Raw genomic sequence first — 18,996 nt, 5'->3', positions numbered from 1 at the left:
CTGGGGTGGGTTGGTTGTGATTGGTCACAAAATTATTGTTTCTGGATCCTTAATCAGCTGCGATCAGGGGGTTTGGTAGAAACGATTTTGGCTCATTTTCCTCTGAGGGAGCAAGCCAGTCAGAAAAGCAATGGAGTAGAACAATAAAATAACAATAAACAACCATAGGACATAAAGAATAACTGGCCATAAATATGTAGACTACTGAATCCCCAACCCACCACCCTGTTATACAACATTCTATCATCTAACTCAAACCATTCAACCTCAATCATCCTTTTATTCTAATATACAGTTGAAACAACCCTGAATTTCTCTGAAATTGGAAAACATTTTTGTAACAGTTCTTCAAAACAAGCTAAGTTTCCAACTAAACACACACACACTCCTAGTCTTTCAGTGATTTTTTTCAGCTAAAAAGCCAAATAGGTCACACTAATGATGCTATCCATTTTTTTTCCTTGGGATTCCACCCACTTTTGTCATGTCAATGCAACCACATAGCAAAGTAAAGGTCTGTTCCTGTGAAGTGCTTTTAAAGTTGAGGGCACTCGGCTCTTCTCATGATTGAGTTCTGTGTGTGAGTTACTTTGGTATTACTGTACCACATTGGTCTAATTTACCACTGGCACATGTAGATACAACTCCTTTGAAGTCAAAGGAATCGAGCACCTCCTATGCCAGCAGTTGAATTTGGTCAGATGTCCTTGCTGTCCTTCAAATAACAAATAAATTTGTTCTATCATGATTGTATTGTATGGACAAGAATAAAATTCTTTGAATTTCTGAAGTGTCCCCAAAATTTTTATCACCATTTAAAAAAAAAATTGCAGGGATATTTTTTGTTTGTTTTTCCATCTGTCTTACAGAGTTGACCAACATTTTGTTCGAAATTCAAAAATGGATCAGATTTTTGTCCCATGAAAAAATAAGCGTTGCTATTTCCCCCCACAACCCACTCTACAAATTATACACCCAATGTCCCATGTAAACTCAGGAACCCTCCAACAACTGCTACCATCTTTGATAACATTCAGTATTAGTCTAGCTGGCAACTAGCGGCCACGGTGAAAAAACTGGTATTGTTTACATTTACTGTGGCTTCTTGAGCAGACTTGCAAGGAAACCTCAATATGACACACTACTTTTTTGTAAAAATTATTCCTCGTTGTAGCTGCTCACTGTTCTAGCCATCAACTGCTGGATTATCCTAACATGGATGGCAGGCGCATGCTAATCCAGTCATTAGTGGCTAGAACACTCACTGCTTATGAGGAGAACTCAGATTTCCAGGTAAGAGAGTTACTCCGGATATTTTATCATGTGTATTGCCAGTTTATGTTCCTAGCCCAGTTTGTGGAAACAGTTCCTAGCCCAGTTTGTGGAAAAGTACAGGTACCCAAAATGGAGTCCAGAGTCCTGTGGTCTGCTCACAGGCCCTTACAGAGTCACAGCAGCCATTACTTACAGGCTGTCTGGAGCATTCTCAGGAAGGCTCCTCAGGTGGGGGATAAGCTTCTCCTAAGGCCTGTTGTTTTGTTTTTTCTAATGGCCCATTACCCTGAACAGGCCCTTCCCAACCAGCTGTTTAGGCTGGAAGCATTTTGCCTAGTGGGTGTCACTCACGTGTAACCACATTTGAACTACAGATACATAGCCAATATTCATAACTTTAGATACAGAAATGATACATGCACACAAATGGGATAATCATATTCAGCAAATCATAACTTTTCCAATGACACCTTACACAGCCCATCGTGTACAAAATGCATCATAATTATGCCATAATCATATCATCATAATATTACCATGATGAATATGGGGCGTAGTGTCACATTGCCTTTTTGTTGTTGTTGTTGTTCATCATAGAGGGAAAAAGAAGAGGCAAGCAAGATCTGCCATAAATCGCATGTGGATCCTCAGCATCTCCCTATGGCCTCACTTCTTATACGTTCCTCCTGACAGGGCTTCTATGTCCTTTTCATCCTTCCTAGCATCTCCTCCATTTGCCTGGTATTTGGGGAGCTCATGTTCTCAAGGCTTCCTAAGGTGCATCTTCCAAACGCCACAGTCGCATGCTCATTTGGGCCACAATCCTGTTTTCATTCAAATCAAAGCTAAAACACACACTTGACTTTAGTGGCAGCAGGTTCGGGACCAACACTTTAGTGGAAAGGAGACTGGACAAGTTATATGTTCTGAAGGGTTTATTCGTCAAACCCTGGGATTTTTCTTCACCTAATTTGTGAATAAATATTTTTGGTTTTGAACAATCAAATAACATTCAGTGAATAATTTGTTCACCCCCCCATCAGCTGGATAAGTTATTTATTAATACAATTTCTAATTATTTCATGGGTGTAGCAGCGATCTTGGAAAACCTTGAACCTAGAGCAGGGTTAATTTCTTCCACAACAGTTATTTGTCTTTCCATCTCATTTTGCTGCTCTCTTCATTATGGGCCTGATCCTGCCAGTTGCTAGGCACCTCCTCGAAGGTTACTGGGCACTTTCAAATTCCACAGCAGCCTATAGCTATGACTACACTCTGAGCCAGGGGTGTGATGCCCCTTCTCATGTATATGGACTTGTGGTAGCTCAAGGAGAGCTAGCACACGTATAAATAATAGTGACGCTCATAGGCACTGACTTTCCAAAGTGCCGGGGTTGCTTGACCCCCAGCTCTGCCCCAGGCCCCACCCCCACTCTACCCCTACCTCCAAGACTCTACCCATGCCCCGTCTCTTCCTGCCCCCACTCCACCCCTGCACCACCTCTTCCTGCCCAATTCTGCCCCCTCCCCTGAGCGCGCTGCATCCTCTTTCCTCCCCCCTCTCCCCAGAGCCTCCTGAACGCTGTTCACAGCGGGCAGGAGGCGCAGGGAGGGAGGGGGAGGTGCTGATCAGCAGGGCCCGCTGGTGGGCGGGAGGCATAGGGGGCTGGGGGGGACTGATCGGGGGGCTGCCGGTGGGTGCTCAGCACCCATCATTTTTTCCCTGTGGGTGCTCCAGCCCTGCTCAGAGCATGAAAGAAGATAGCTTGTTTATGATTAAAATATAGCTCTGAGCTATAGAAAAGAGAAGGATGATACATTTCCTTCTGAGAAATGCCAAAGTCATCCCTTTAGTTGCCTTCTGAATATGTCCTCCAAGCCACTAAAAAGAGACATGAGGAATACAGTCTAAAATCTTCTGTGTAGCTATTGTCCCTAAGGAAATCATTGCCTAGGGATCCACAAGTTCAGTATACAGGCTCTCAGACATTCAGCCAACCTTCTCTTCAAATCCACTTCTCAGCTGTATATTGCCCACCTTGGAAGAATTCTTCTACTATATCCACTAAAGGCTTTATTCCATGTTAGTGTTTGTAAGCCACCTGCCTAAGAATCCCCTATCCGGGCACACTAGAGCTAAGCCCAGAGCCACAGCAAGTGGAAGTAAGATACCCAAAGAGCAGCTGCATTACACAGAGATAGAGAGGAAGTGGCGAAGCAGGTTATTTTGCCAGAGCAAAAGAGCAGCATGCACAAATCTAGGAAGACTAAGGAAGAGGGAAATCTGGGTACCTACACTATTGTATCCTATTTTGATATTGTCTCTGGGGGTGCATGGATCAGCGTTCATGTTGCACTCCCCGTCAATACCCAGCCCGAGCCAGGGAAACTAATGATCCAACCAGCGGACCAAATTCCGTGATAAATCCTGGTTACGTGCCACCTGAGGCATGTTGCACACATGCTAAGAAAAAGTATTCATCCATGGTATCCTAGCCTGTAACTTTCTGACACAAGAGTATTTCACACTCATATGGCACCTTTCACCACAAAGGCCTTCGCCAACTATTCACCTCACGGCAATGCAGTCAGAGGGCGTCAAACAATCAGCACACATTTTGCTGCAGAGCAGCAGACTCAGAATGTTAGCCACAGACATCGGCGCTCAACTCTTATGGAAAGGAAGATGGACTATTTAAGGTTCAACACAGAGCAGACAGGACAGGGTTGTTGTTTTTTTAAAATGTTTTACTAATTAGACTCCATCGTACCTTTGAAGCAATGGCCCACATTTGGGGCCTGGTCCAAGGGTTATGGAGTACCTGAAGAAGAGCTCTGTGTAGCTCGGAAGCTTGATTGCAGAAGCCGGCAGAAGCTGGTCCAATAAAAGATATTACCTCACCCACCTTGTCTCTCTCATATCCAGGGACCAACATGGCTACAATAACACTGCAGATGCAATCTGACCCTTTATAAAGGCACCTATTGCACAGCCTGCAGAACACAATATTAAAAGGGGTCTCAAACCAAAGCTAATCATTCCAAGTACCCAGCCAGATCACACTGTCAATTGCTAAAAACGGATAACCATCAGGCAGCCCATCTACGAATGCTACATCCATCTATCCAGCCGGCAATCATCTGCTCTTACACTGTGATCACCGCCACAGCACTGCAGCGCCTTCCAACAATTCCCCACTTGTGCAAAGAACTGGAATGAAAGGGAGCTAGAGGAAGCAAAATAAACCAACAATCACCATCAACTAAGGCTTCACAGAAGTGGTCAAGAAAAAGCAATCAAATTGTTTTAAACTCTAGGCATTCCAAACCTGGATGGTGTGTCTCCCTATGTACGTATGCACACTGGTACATATGCAGGCATGTATGGATATCTCCCCCTCCCCCCAAAAAACATAGGTCAACCTAGGTCACTCTAATCCAATCATTCTTTCAACAGCAACTTGAAAAGGGATGGATGATAAATGGTAATTTGGAAGGAACAAGCTAATAAACCTTCTTTGGAAGACGCCAACACCCTACCACTCCCAGAGCTTCAAACTAAGAGCATAAAGAGAAATTTGGATGGTCAAAAACTTCAGAGAAAGGCTATAAATTGAAACACAGGCAGTTAAGACATAAAAACAGACCTAGGAGGATGGATGGCTCAGGAGATTGATATATAGAACACAGTTTTCCTCTCTATGTAGCCAGCTTGTATCCAACTCAGATGGGAAGTGTCATGTGACCAGGAGGTGGGCGGTCAGGTCTAGTGGTCAGAGCAGGAGTCAGCAGCCAGTTGCCAGAGTCAAGGACCACAGCCCAAGTCAGGAGTCAGGAGTTGGAGCCCAGGGTTAGAACCAGAGTCAGAGTTCATATGCCAGAACTAAGGGTCAGAGTCAAAGTCAGAAATCAGAGTCGAGGGTTAGAACTGTGTTACATGCCCTGAGGCAAGACAGGGGCCAAGGCCGCAGCAGGGGCCAAGACAGGACCTATCAGAGCCACGGGCAAATGCTTTGAGCAGCCACTGAACTGCTGCTGCTCCTGGGCTTAGGAGCCAGGGTGCTGCCTCTACCAGCCAATCAGGCAGTGTAGCCAATCAGCTGCACTCACCAGTTTGCCCACAGACTGGCTCTGCGGCAGGCCCAGATCCCTGACAGGTAGTCAGAGGAAGCTGCCACCAGCTCCTCTTTCAAGGACTGTGAGCAAGAGTGAGTCAACTCAATCCATTCCTAGTAGCAAGGGAGAAGCCTCTGAAATGGCACTCCATCTCAGCCAAGAAGCCAAGACCTGAAACAGGCTAGAAATTGAACTGCCCTCCAAGGTCTGACAGTGGTCCCGCCTGGTGAGGCTGAAGTACACTAGAAAGGCAGTGTGTGGGAAGCTTGCACTGCTGCTGCTTATGCTGTTCCAATGTCTGTGGATAAACAGAGGACATGATTTCCCCAGGGCGATGAATCTGGCACCTTTTCCAAGCACTAAATTCAAACATACAAAAAATACCCAGAGTACAAGAAAAGACTCATGCCAGAGGACCAGAAACAGAGAAATCTAGATGGAAATGTCGAGGTAGAGTTGACTAGAATATAGTGCATAGCTAGAGTTCCCTCTTCCTAATGCAAACCCAAGACACACATGCCAGTTTAGTAACGGCAAATGTTTAATCCTAGTGGAAGTAATCATCTGATGAATGGGTATATTGAGAATGCTCAGATTATTGTGATATTGAAAGCTAAAGTGACATCCAAAGATGAAATCCTGATGCCATTGAAGTCAATGGGAGTTCAGGCATTGATATCAGTGGGGACTGATTTCAGGATCAGGATTTCACCCCAAGAATTTAAGACTAGAACCTACTTGACTAAGTAGTCAGGAGAAGTTTACACAAGACCCTTCATACATTCATAATTAGCAAGTTATAGATATGGTAACCCATTTGGAAAGGAAATCCTTCCAGATTACAGCAGCTAATGAAAAGGATTATCTATTCTGCTGACTACACACTAGTCTAATTACCATCCCTTTCACTGAGGAGTTAAGCCTGAAAGGAAAGATTCTTCTCATCAAGGGAGATGCTTTTTGCCTGGAAAGGCCAATGTAATTCTTCCTCACTGCCTATCATAAAAAAAAAAAAAAAAAAGACAAGCACATTGCAAACATTAAGGACAAAGGTTTGCAAGTGATGTGCTGCTTTTCAAAGCTCACAAGAGCTCTGAGTTTGAGAGTGTGTTCAGCTGCTAAGCTTCATGTTCTCTGCATTGTGAGGATGATGACAATGTCACGTTGATAGAAATCCCCTTTCCGGGGGGAAAGCCCTGAGTGTTTGGCTAATTGTTTTTATAAATTTAAATAAAAAAATCAAAATACTTGCTTTTATTTTGTTATCCTAAGATGTGCAACTCCTACTCTGGGTTTTAAAAATATGTATTTGATAAAGCTCTACTCGTGAGAGGAAGGACCATGTTGTGGTAAAGACTCTGGACTAGGTCTCAGAAGACCTGTGCTTAATTCTCACCTCAGCTGCCAACTTTCTGACTCCCCTTGGACAAGCCATTTCATCTCTGTGTCTCACTTCCCCCTCCATAAAATGGAGATGAGAATACTTCATTTTCCCCCTCTCACTGTCAGTCTTGTCTATTTAGATCAGAGGTCCCCAAACTGTGGGGCATCCCCCCCTGCGGGTGGTGGAGGAATGTTTAGGGGGCCAGGCCTGGAGCCCAGGCCAACCCCCACAGGGAGCAGAGAGGGAATGCCACTCAGTTCTGCTACTGGCCTCAGACCCCGGGTGCCGGTCTCAGCCCCTGGCTGAGGCTCCACTCCCAGCCCGGCCCCTACCCCCAGCTGTGGCCCCAACCTCGCCCCCCTTGCCCCTGTCCATGTCCCCCCCTCCCGGAGCCGCAACCCTGCTCCCGGCCCCGGGGGACAGAAGGGGGCACAGTCAGGGGTAAGGAGGGGCATGAGGTAAAAAGTTTGGGGACCACTGAATTAGATTGTAAGCTCTCTGACTGTCTCTTACTATGGGTGTACAGTGCCTAACACATCAATTGAAGCCTCTAGGTGTTACCGTAATTATAAATAATAAGTTATATGGGCAAGCCAATTAAAAAGACTGCATAAAAAAATCAAAGGACATTGATAGAATGCTTGCTGAGATGTACAGCAAGAACAAAAGAACAGCTCTAGCTGAAGCCACAGTATCTTAGCAAGGATGAGCTACAATAATGAGTGAAGTTCCTGCACTATCATTTCACCCTCACCCACATTAATGGCTTAAAAGATGAAGAAATGGTTGTGGAAACTTAATGAGCCTTTTGTAAATCTAGGGCTGAAAATAGACGGCAGTCAACCATGTAGCTGTTTATCTCAAGGTTGGCCAAAGCGATGGTGTTGGCAAAAAATGCTGAATCACACTGAATGAAGAGAACACAAATTAAAATAGTACAGAAAAATACATGCAAACAAGAAACGATGGAAGGTTATTTGGGGACACTGTGAAAAGCGGGACAGAAAGCTTGGTGCATGAAATGAAAGGATGAGATATCACTACATTGCTGGGGTGTGTTGGGGAGGGCTCTTTTAGGGAGCTTTCAGGAGCAATGCTGACAATGATTTGCCGTGCTCATTGATTACTGGCAAATCTGAAAATTGCACAAAGGCAGGTGAAATTTCAGAAAGGAAATATTTTTATGATTATATTTTTTCTTTCCTGCTGTGAGAGAGAAAGCCAGATATTTCTCCCTCAAGTCCAGCTCTGAATACTGATATATGAAAAGAATGAACCAGCAACAGAGAAAATATTGTGTGAGAGGAGGAATGTCTGTATACTGATACACAGATGAGAGGGGCAGAACCATGCAGCGTCAGAAGACATTGCCATTACTAACATCATTTTGATCAGTTCACACAATTCCATGTTTTGTCATCCGTTTATTCTATCATTTGCCTCAAACGTCTTGATTTTGGAGAAGAGGAGTTTGAGGTCAGGACGATATCACAGTTACAAATAGGGGACGTCAAGGGAGGAGATAAAGGACGTGATCTTGGGAAGGAGGTCACTCTTCTTGCTCAGCAGTAGCTCCTCCGTCTTTCAGCCACTGACAGAAGTTGAAACAAAGCCTCAGATGCATCTACTCCAAGGAGAGATGCATATCAATAAGTAGAGAAGAACTACACAGTCGTAGAGAACATTAATACCAACACAAGTTTGGTCCTATATGAACTTTGCTGCTTCATCCTTCTCAGTTCCAATGCAAGTGGTATCCTGCTCATGCATTGCAAATTCTGTGGCAGTCTCTAGTCTAAGTTTTCAGAACTGTCTAGTGATTTATGATGCCCAACTTGTTGCATGTTAAAGCGGCTTGATTTTTCAGAGTGGTTGCTGAGCGCTTTCCAAAAATTAAACCACTTTAGAAAGTGTTGCATGTCCAAATTGAGATGTCACTAGAGACGGTTGATTTTTAAATGTAGGCCTTATACATTCTTAACATGAAAAGTAATGCAGCACTTTGAGAGGAAGGATGCCCCACTGGTTAAGGTGCTAGGCTTGGACACAAGAGACAAAGGTTGAAGACCCTATTCTGCCCCAGGTGTCCTGAGTGACCTTGGCTAAGTCGCTTTGTTTCTGTGTGTGTCAGTTCCCTATTGGTAATATGAGGACAATAGCACTGCCCTACCTCACTGGGGTGCTTAGAGAATAAATACATTACAGATTGTGGGGTGCTTAGAGACTACAGTAATGGGAACCATATAGGTACCTAGGGTAGACAGATGTGTCTTGACATTCTGTGAATCTATTCAGTTGAAAACAGAAAACTCAAACACAGGACCAGTTTATATTGCAAAGCAAAGTGGTTGGAGAAAAAGGTGCCAAGGTATATAAACATTCATATATTAGGATCACCTGAAAAATCTGGAATTAGATTTTTCTGTTATATAAAAAAAAGTGTCCATGTTTTCCTTGTTGTGTATGGAATATAGACAAGATTTAGTGAGCGCATCAGTGGATCAAATGGACTGTATCTGAAAGCATCAGTGCTTAGACAGCAAAGCAATAGATGCCTTAGAAATAGTGAGATAGCTCAAAAGATCTCCCTTTTAGCCTCTGAACAAAATAGCCATGTATTATAAAATGGACTGACTTAAAGTATTACGGCTAAGCCACCACCTTGCTGTATGCTGAGCACTCTCTATTATTTTTTGGTTGGGGCTTGAGCCCCGGAACACCCACGACATACGTCCTTCTATGCAGAAGAAGGCAACAGGGTAGAAGAGTACAAGATGAGTGGACAGGGATGAAGCTGGGGAAGAGTGGGGAGCGAGATCAAGAGTAAGAGAGACAAGCAGTTACAGCTGAGGCAGAGTTATCCAGGGCCAGTGGTGCAGAGCAGCATCTTCAGCACAGGCAATGACGACCTTCCATCCTGCTCTTCCTTCTGCAATTATTCAGTGCTGTTCTGGCCAATGACTTCTCCTCCAGCTGCTCGCCCATGGTATAAACTCATCTCCACTAACTAGCTCCTTCACTAGCATAAAATACTCCTCCAATGCCCAACTTAACGCAATTCAAGTAAATGAATCAAACTATGGAAGTCCAGGCTTCTTTGACAACTGTGGCACATTCATTAGTCATTAGGAGCTCAAGTACCTGTGATATTTCTAAAAAGAAAAGGAGGACTTGTGGCATCTTAGAGACTAACCAATTTATTTGAGCATAAGCTTTCGTGAGCTACAGCTCACTTCATCGGATGCATTCAGTGGAAAATACAATGAGGAGATGGTCTGTGTGTATATAAATCTCCTCATTGTATTTTCCACTTTATGCATCCGATGAAGTGAGCTGTAGCTCACGAAAGCTCATGCTCAAATAAATGGGTTCGTCTCTAAGGTGCCACAAGTCCTCCTTTTCTTTTTGCGAATACAGACTAACACGGCTGCTACTCTGACACCTGTGATCTTTCTGATACTCTCTCTTCTCCTCTCCATCTTAAGCTAACCACAAAACTCCTGGTAAGATTCCAAGGGTCTGATTCTCCCCACACAGGAAATGAGTAATTTCTATTTACTTTAACCAAGGCCTTTACATCATGTGCTAGTTCTAGCTTCTTTATAAACTTCTTCTCCAGGCCAAGTAGAGAGAGGTCAGTTTACTAGTGTGCAAGAGAAAAAACACAGCAACTGCAGTGGCTAGATCTTCATCTGGTTCATGTCGCGGAAGCTGTAAATATTTAACACAATATATTCTGTAAGTATTCTCTTAATTTTGGTTTAGTAAAGGGCACTGAAAAATAAAATATGCATTTAACTATAGACTTGACAAATGCCTCATTTTATATGTGTTCCTAAATTTAAAACTTCTTCTAAAAATAAAAAGTCAAGGTTGCTAAATGACCACAGTTGTTATTTATTGCATCATTTGCAAAACCCAAATGTTTAAAGAAAGCAAACTAACTGCTAAGGACGTTCACAAAAAGAAAAGGAGGACTTGTGGCACCTTAGAGACTAATCAATTTATTTGAGCATAAGCTTTCGTGAGCTACAGCTCACTTCATACATTGCAAGTCTTACACTGCCCACATAAAAACAGGTTTCAGAGTAACAGCCGTGTTAGTCTGTGTTTGCAAAAAGAAAAGGAGTACTTGTGGCACCTTAGAGACTAACCAATTTATTTGAGCATAAGCTTTCATGAGCTACAGCATCCGATGAAGTGAGCTGTAGCTCACGAAAGCTTATGCTCAAATAAATTGGTTAGTCTCTAAGGTGCCACAAGTACTCCTTTTCTTTTTGCAAATAAAAACAAACATCATTCTTATCTAGTATAAAGAAATTCATTTTTCCATCACAACACAATAACTTCAGCTCTGACATATAGATTGCTGAGGAGGGTTTATGTATCTTTATTGTTGTGATTTCAGTAAATATTTTTCCAAGGGATAATATTAAATGGGAAGCATTATTAGATATAATTATCAACTGACAGTAACATTGTTTTTGGATAGTACATTAGATGCTGGATGTATTTTATGAGAATGTGTATGACTACAGATTTATGCTGAGGAGATTAACCGTGTATGCATGGGTTTGCACTAGAAACTGCTCAATGTGTATGAACTGAAAAATATGAAAATGGGGTTTGTGTTAGGGTTGAATTTTGAAATTTCAAAACCCAACCCATACTAAAAAAACACCCCTATCTGACAGTAAATAAAGTATTTCCATTATTGTCACCTCCCAACTTTATCTTTTTTATTAAATGAAGCTTTTTGGTTTTGAAATTTCACAGGTTTTGTTAATCATTTTTTTTCTTTTGTGTAGGAAAAGTTCTAAAACGTTAAATAAATGCAGTTAAGTCTCCACATTATTTTTAAAAGCCAACAATGGCTCCTGTGAAGTCCTGCCTCATTCTGTGCACACCTGACAAGACCGGCAGGTTCCCTAGGCCATCATGATATGCATACATTCATAACACAGCCAAAGATTGATGAAAAAGTGAGGAGAAGTCATTGCAAATTAAATATCAAACTCAAGACTAGAATTTAGGTTACCTGGTTCTGTAACCTGTGTCTAAAACCAGTGGGAAATGCTACCTTCCAGCCAAGTCACTGAACATCACTGTGCCTTGGGTACCCCACTGGAAAAAAATATAAAAATATTTGGCTAGCAATCATGCTTTATACTCACATTGTGCTGTTCCATCTTCAGATCTCAAAGCACTTTACAAAGATGGGTAATTAGATTCAAAGCTTTTTTAGCCAGGGACTGTCTTTTTGTTCTGTGTTTGTACTGCACTTACCCCATGACCAGGGCTCCTGGGTGCTATGCTCTCGTGTTGAAATCAAGACCCCACTGAAGTCAATGGGGCCAAGATTTCACCTCCGGACTGCAGCAATTTAAGCACCTCCCTTGTTCAGGGCTCTGCCTAATGACACAATCTAACTCAGATTGAATGAATGGGGCCCTACTCTGGTACCCTTACTCAGACTAAGTAGTACCTTCTTCCTTTTGATATCAACAAGGCAGCTTGCAGAGTCATGTACTCCTCCGGGGGAGGATGTGTGGCAGAACTGGGCCCTGCATCAGAGAACTGAAAAATAAAAATCCATTCCATGTTTTATTTTTAAATCATTTGATAGTATGTATATAAAACAGGAGGAGTTTTCCCACTATCCATCAGTCCCATTCAACATTTACCAGAGCCTATAAATAACAGTCAGTAAATTATAATGATCAGTTAATTTCCAGGGACTGAGCGCCTTTCATCCAAAGATCTCAAAGTGGTACCAAAATGCTACTGTGATTGTCATTTCATAATGATTAGAGCACTGGATTGGACCTCAGGAGACCTCAGTTCTAGTCCCAGCTCTGTCATTGGCCAGCTGGGTGACCTTGGGCAAGTGACTTCACCTCCCCTGGCCTCAGTTTCCCCATCTGTAAAATGGGAATAATGCAATTGACCTCCTTTTTAAAGTCCTTACAGACCTATTGATCAAAAGCCCCATATAAGAGCCAGGTATTATTAACAACAACAGACAGACAAATCTTAAATATCTGTGTCAGAAGTAGCTCTGTGCAATGGGAAACTTTTAAACCTTAACAATTCCGAAGTGATTAATTTAAATACATACCAAAAATAATTAAGCAATGGTATGAGTTAATCCCTTTCATTTCTGTTGTAAGGAAAAAGTGTAAGAGTTACATGAACAATCTAGATTTGTTAGGATTTTTTTAAACAAACATTTATAAAATTGCCTGTTTTAAATAGATGTTTTCACACTTTCTAAGACGATTTTTTTTAAATGCACCCTAAAGTAATATCATGTAAAACATTTTTTAAAAAATGTATTTTGTAAAGTAACATCATGTCTGACTAGTTTCAATTGAGATTCGTAATATATGCCCTAAAAAAAGAATTATAATGGAAAAATTGGCACACACTTACCCACGGTGTTGCAAACAGTATCACTGAAATTAAGTGGTAATATGGTTGTCACATTGATTTGCAAAGCAATAATCTGTCTTCTGAGTGGAGAAACTAAGATTCTCAAGGCTGACTAGCTCACCCTGAGAAGGCAACTGTATTAGAATAACTCAGATGGATAGTACTATTATCACAGACTCAGAGCAGCAAAACGCTGGAAGGGCACTCTTAGCTCCATCCCTATATCCGTGCATGATTGTTTCCCACATTATATTCTCCAGCACATTATCCATTCTAGTTTCAACTGTCTTGAACAAAGGGCTTCCACACGGTCCTTTGGGAGATGGGACAATCCAACCCCTGATCATGAGATATACATTGGAATTATTAAAACCATAGGGTGCTGATTCCAATCGCTTTTTCGCTCCAAGTAGCCTCACTCACATACATGTTTAAGGTATTACACAGCATGAATAAGGGCTTGGGAATCTGGCCCCTAGGAACTTTGAAAGTGTTTCTCGAGGGTTTAAATTTTGTCATTATGTAAATGTTTAAGCAAGGACAGCTGGGAGGTTTCATAAAGCGAGACAGCATGATTTATTAGAGCTAATCAGATAACGACCAAACAAAAACAAACAAGAAAACAGAAAAAGGTGAAAAATCTGCCAAAAATGTATGAATTTCTCACCCCCCCCTCATTTTTCCAATCCGCTCTAAAAACTGGCATCCAAAGGGACACACAGCTTTGCAGCCAGCCACAGCAGATGAGTGAAGGCCCGTGTCTAGTATGTGTTGCATGTAGCTATCAAACACACTCAGCTTCAAAGGATTTCTTTGAAGTGCTGCATGTTAAACTAAGTGGGAATTGGAAAGCTCTCTCAAGGGATGCTGAGCTTCATTACATATCAGGAATAAAGTTCAAGGGGAATTATGAAACCCAGAGAAATAAGTTTACTCAGTGGTGTGGCGATTGTCCTTGCCTATATGCAGGGATGCTGGAACAATTTTTGTAGTGGGGGTGCTGAAGGTGGAAACCATGTATTTGGACTGTTATTATGTCTTCAAGCCACGGGGTGTGGCAGCACCCCTAGCACCCCTAGTTCCAGCACCCACGACGGTATTTTGCCACAAAAGATGGCTTTTAAAGTGGGGTGAGGACAAGGAGAAACAGACCCACACTGGTGTGACCTCACTGACTTCAGTGGTGTCGTTGCTCCAGATTTGCACTGGGGTAAAAGGTCACTCCATTCCTAGTGAGATGTCAATAGGCATTGGATCAGGCCCTAACTGAGAGGAGAATCAGACCCTTCATGCCTAAAATGGTAATACAGGATGTTCAGATTTAAACATCAAAGGGGCACAGGCAGTAAAAACACAGGGGCATAAACCCTTGGGAGAATACTCCTTGCTGACTTTAAGGTCAGACTGATATGCTAACAGAAATGACTTGTCACACATGAACTGTAGGGGCCATATCTTCAGCTGGTATAAATCCAAGAAAGTGAAGTCCGTGGAGCTGTACCGATTTACACCAGCTGAATGCACTTTGGCTTAAATCAGTAGTAACTGTAAGATCTGACCTGTTCTAGCAAGATTTCCACCTAGACTTTAGATCATATAAGAATTACAGTACATGACCTGCCTTGGATTTGCTTTGACTTTTCCCTGTTCCTTAACTTGAAGAACTGGGTTTTATTAAAAGATAATTTTGGAGTTAGACTTACTTTGTACTAAGTGCTCAGAAGGAATTAAAAAAAAAACAACAATCCTCTGTATTCAGATGAGGCGGTATCGGGTCCCCTGCTGGAACAAATGGTCAAAGGCAGAGGCACAGGAAAACCATCCCAAAACACTGTCCTCAGAATGCTGGCTGCTATGAGCTGGGATGAGAAAAACCTGAATACCAAGAGAGCAGTCAGGAACCAGGGGTTGGAAGTGGCCAATAGAGTATTCCACAGTCTAAGAGATTTCGCTATTTACTTTTCATGTAAATGTTCCTAATTTTAATGCCACCCCAACCCTTAAAATTATTCACCCTGGTAGCATCCTAAACAATTCCTCTCCTGCCTTGGTGTTTACACCCTCCAGATATGGGCAGAGTAGAGCACTTCTAGATGGCTACGTGTGGCTGTGAATCTGTAGTACAAACGGCAGATATTAAATGCATGAGGAAAAAGATACACTCTAGGTGTTGTGTTGTCAAGGAATGATGGAACATCAGAACCTGATTAGCCACTGTGTATTCCATTATTTACAGAGCAGCCCTATTCAAAGAGAAATCAGCTGGACCAGCAGGCTTTCCTTCTTCTTAGCCAAGAGAACCGACCAGTTATCTAACCATCGATTCAGTTCAAGCAGCAATCCTGCTCACTGCAACACATTTAAAGCACGCACACATTCACATTAATAAACAAAACAAAAAGCCTTCCATGCCATGTCCTCAAAAGTGATTGCCAGTGAAAACAGATCAATTCTATTTGACCTTCAGTTTCAACAATGTTCAATACATTGATGTTCAATACATCAACAATTGCTGCCCTCAGCCAGAGACAAAAAACTGAACGGTAGCTAAGATACAGACAGAAAAATTTCAGTCCATGTCTTATCATTATGCCCCTAATTCAAGAAGGATATTGATCAGTTGGAGAGGGTTAAGAGAAGAGCCACGAGAATGATTATATGATTAGAAAAAATGCCGTATAATGATTAAGCTCTTCTGAGTCTATCTATTTAGCTTAACAAAGAGAAATTTAAAGGGTGACTTGATTACAGTCTGTAAGAACCTACACGGCGAACAAATATTTAATAATGGGCTCTTCAGACTAGCACAGAAAAGTATAACCCAGTCCAATGGCTGGAAGTTGAAGCTAGACAAACTCAATCTGAAATAAGTTATACATTTTTAATTGAGTGAGAGTCATTAAGCATTGGAACAATTTACCAAGGGTCATGGTGGATTCTCCATCACTCATCATTTTTAAATCAAGATGGGATATTTTTTCTAAAAGATCTGCTCTAGGAATTATTTTAGGGATGTTCTACAGTCTGTGTTGTACAAGTGGTCAGTATCACAATGGTCCCTTATAGCCTTGGAATCTACAAATCATTACATCAAATGACCTGCTTCGGTTCTTCATCAGAATGTAACTGTTTCGTTATGTCCATCCAGTGGGAAACTTCTTTGAAGACAGAGCTGTCAGGCGTGAATTTTTGTATTATATGAACATGAAAGCCTGTCAAAAGTAGTCTCTCTGTGTATTTATAGCTATATCAGGTTAAGGAGTTCACCCTCCTGGTCCAGCTGACAGTAATAATATACAGCAAGCATTTATTTACTTTTTAAAAAATTATGCTCCCGTCAATTGTTTCCCCAATTTTAACCATCCTATGAAGTACAGGAATGCTGAAGGGAGATAGAGGCATATCTAAACAGAGTAACACACACACAAAAATGTATGTGTACTTTGTCGGATTTAAAATAACCTGCTTCAATCAATTTGTAGATGGGTATAACTGTACAACATACGCCTTGTATAAGCAACCATGAAGGATATTAAAATATTATAAAGGTATTTACAATGTGACTGTGTTTGGTCTGATTTTTTTGTCCAGTGGTTTTATCTGCAATGATATCCCACATGTTTTGCAAGCAAAGGGCCAGATTCTGTTTCCCACCCCAGCTTAAACCCAGAGGAAATCCACTGTCTTCAGAGGAGTTCTTCCACATGTACACACCCTACTGAGATGAGAATCAGGCCACAAATATCACCACGTAAAAAAAAAGAAATCTGCACCCCTCCCCTGATGCTGTAGCTATATCTCCAGACATTAAATATTCTCTGCTGTTGATGTAAATGGTGAGATTCCAGTACAACCACAGCCCCAACCACTGCACATGGCAGGTTCAGGGCACAACACAGCAGTAAGATGAGAAGTCCTGTGTGGTGGCTCTGACTTTAATGTGCTTTGCATAGAGATGGAAATATTGGAACAAGCTGTTCAAATACGGATAAGAGAAACCCCCCCCCCCCCCCCCCAACAGAGATTACGGTACAAGAATAGAGATTTTAGCTACTACTTCATAGTAAAACCAGAGAAGTCTCGCTAACCCTTTTGGCGCATTTGGTAGAAGGGCGAATCAGAGTTGCTGCGGCAGGTGAACGAAGATGCAGAAGTGTGCAAGGGAGCGTTGAGCCAGAAAAATACCAATCGCAGCCCTGGCTCTGTTAGCAATCAGGTTTTATTTACCAGCCATATTGCATTAAAACCAGACGTGATCCACATACCAACAACACGTTAGCCTGTCCCCAGTTGTTTGGTTTTAAAGAAAGAAAAAACAAACAAACAAACAAGCACCACCACCCCACAGATGCATGCAGTGGTTGCTGGAGGCAGAAAGACGCTTGGGTGTGATTTTCCCATCCAGGGACTGGGAAAGCGAGCAAATCAGTGTCACTCCTGCAACACAACCCAATTCACATTCCTACTTCCTTTACCGCATCCCTGCTCTCCTTACGGACTACAATCAAGGCACCGACTTGGTCAAGTCAGGGTTCAACTAAAGCATGGCACGGGTAGCTCTCAGCTGCCATCCAGTCTCCAGCTAAGCAGTGAGACCCAGCAAGCGAGAGGAGCAAAATCACTGCAAGCCAAGTACAGCACGCGCTGGAAGGAAGAGGGACCAGGGCTTACCATTGCAGCAAGGGTCGGTCCCAATCTTGGAGATGCATTCTTCACCTTCCCAGGTGAGCAAGGCAAGGTTGGGGGGGGGGGGGAGCAGGGGGAGGCTGAAGGCAACTGCAGTCGCGATCTGCTTGACTCAAGTAGGTGGCGAGCAATCCAGGAGATGCAAAGGACCAAAGGGAGCTAGGCTGCCCCTTCACACACACGGTCTGATTTCTCCAAAAGGAATTAAAAATCCCCTCCCTGGTCTTCCCTTCCCTGCCACGCGCCTCCGGGCTGCCCTTGCACAAGGCATTGGCGCGCTCTGTGCCGTGAAGGAATTTCCCATTGCTACATCGCCGGAGGAGGGGGCTGCAAACTTTTTTTTTTTTTTTTAATCAAGTAATTAATTTGCGCTCCGAGGAGCCGGGGGAAAGGGGAGGGCGGGGAGGCTGGATCAGATGCACAGCCCGCGAGCCCCAGCCAGCCTGCGCTCCCCTGGGTGCGAGTCTCATGCCCAGACAATGCGCTGCAAAGACGAGAGCCGGTCCTGCGGAGAAATGCAAGCCCCCCTGCCCTCCCCCCCCCCCAGCTCCACACAAGTGCCTGAGAAAAGGAAAGGGGGGAGGAGGGGCACTGAGCCAATCCCCTCCCCTTGGCTAGCCTCATTAATATGGAAGCAGGAGGGGGGGCGAATGAGAAAGAGGGGTGGGCGGGGTTTATCCAAAGCAGGGTCCTTCAATCAAACTCTTCTCCTCCCCCCCCCCCCCCCCGCCCGCATTCCCCAGCCCTCCTCTCCGCTGCCCCAGGGATTCTGCAAGCGAGCGACGAGGCGCTGGTGTCCGCGGATGGAGTGGCTGGGGCTTGGCATCGCGGCAGGGAGTGGGACCAGGGTGGGAGTGAAGAGCCGAGGAGTTTAGAAGGAAACCGGGGTGGGGGGGGGGGGTGCGTGCATTGCCCTGGGCCCCGCAGAGGGTTTCGTCGGGGGAGCAGCGGCTGGCCAAGGCGCCTCCAGGAAGCGTGCCGGGCTCGGGGAGGGAGCGCAGCATCCTCGGATGCTTTCAGCCACCCTGGGAGGGAGGGGACTGTCTGAACACGGCAGCCGCCAGGCCGGACTTGTGGCTACCCGGCTGCTTCGGTGCAGGGAA

The 18,996-nt window shown here is 43.5% G+C and overlaps 1 protein-coding gene across 7 annotated transcripts in view; it reads right to left on the bottom strand.

Moving 5' to 3' along the window:
• ADCYAP1R1 (ADCYAP receptor type I) overlaps window positions 1-18,398 on the bottom strand; it is a 188,761-nt gene extending 170,363 nt beyond the window's left edge. For all 7 annotated transcript variants that reach the window (XM_073334759.2, XM_073334760.2, XM_073334763.2 and 4 more), the window contains exon 1: window positions 17,879-18,398. The gene's annotated coding sequence lies outside the window, so the exon portion shown is untranslated. The remainder of the gene's footprint in view (window positions 1-17,878) is intronic.
• Between the last annotated feature and the right edge of the window lie 598 nt (window positions 18,399-18,996).

This window comes from Lepidochelys kempii, chromosome 2 (genome assembly GCF_965140285.1).
Source record: "Lepidochelys kempii isolate rLepKem1 chromosome 2, rLepKem1.hap1, whole genome shotgun sequence".
NCBI lineage: Eukaryota > Metazoa > Chordata > Testudines > Cheloniidae > Lepidochelys > Lepidochelys kempii.
Note: the sequence above shows the minus strand (reverse complement) of the source record. Positions and strands in the feature narration are given on the sequence as shown.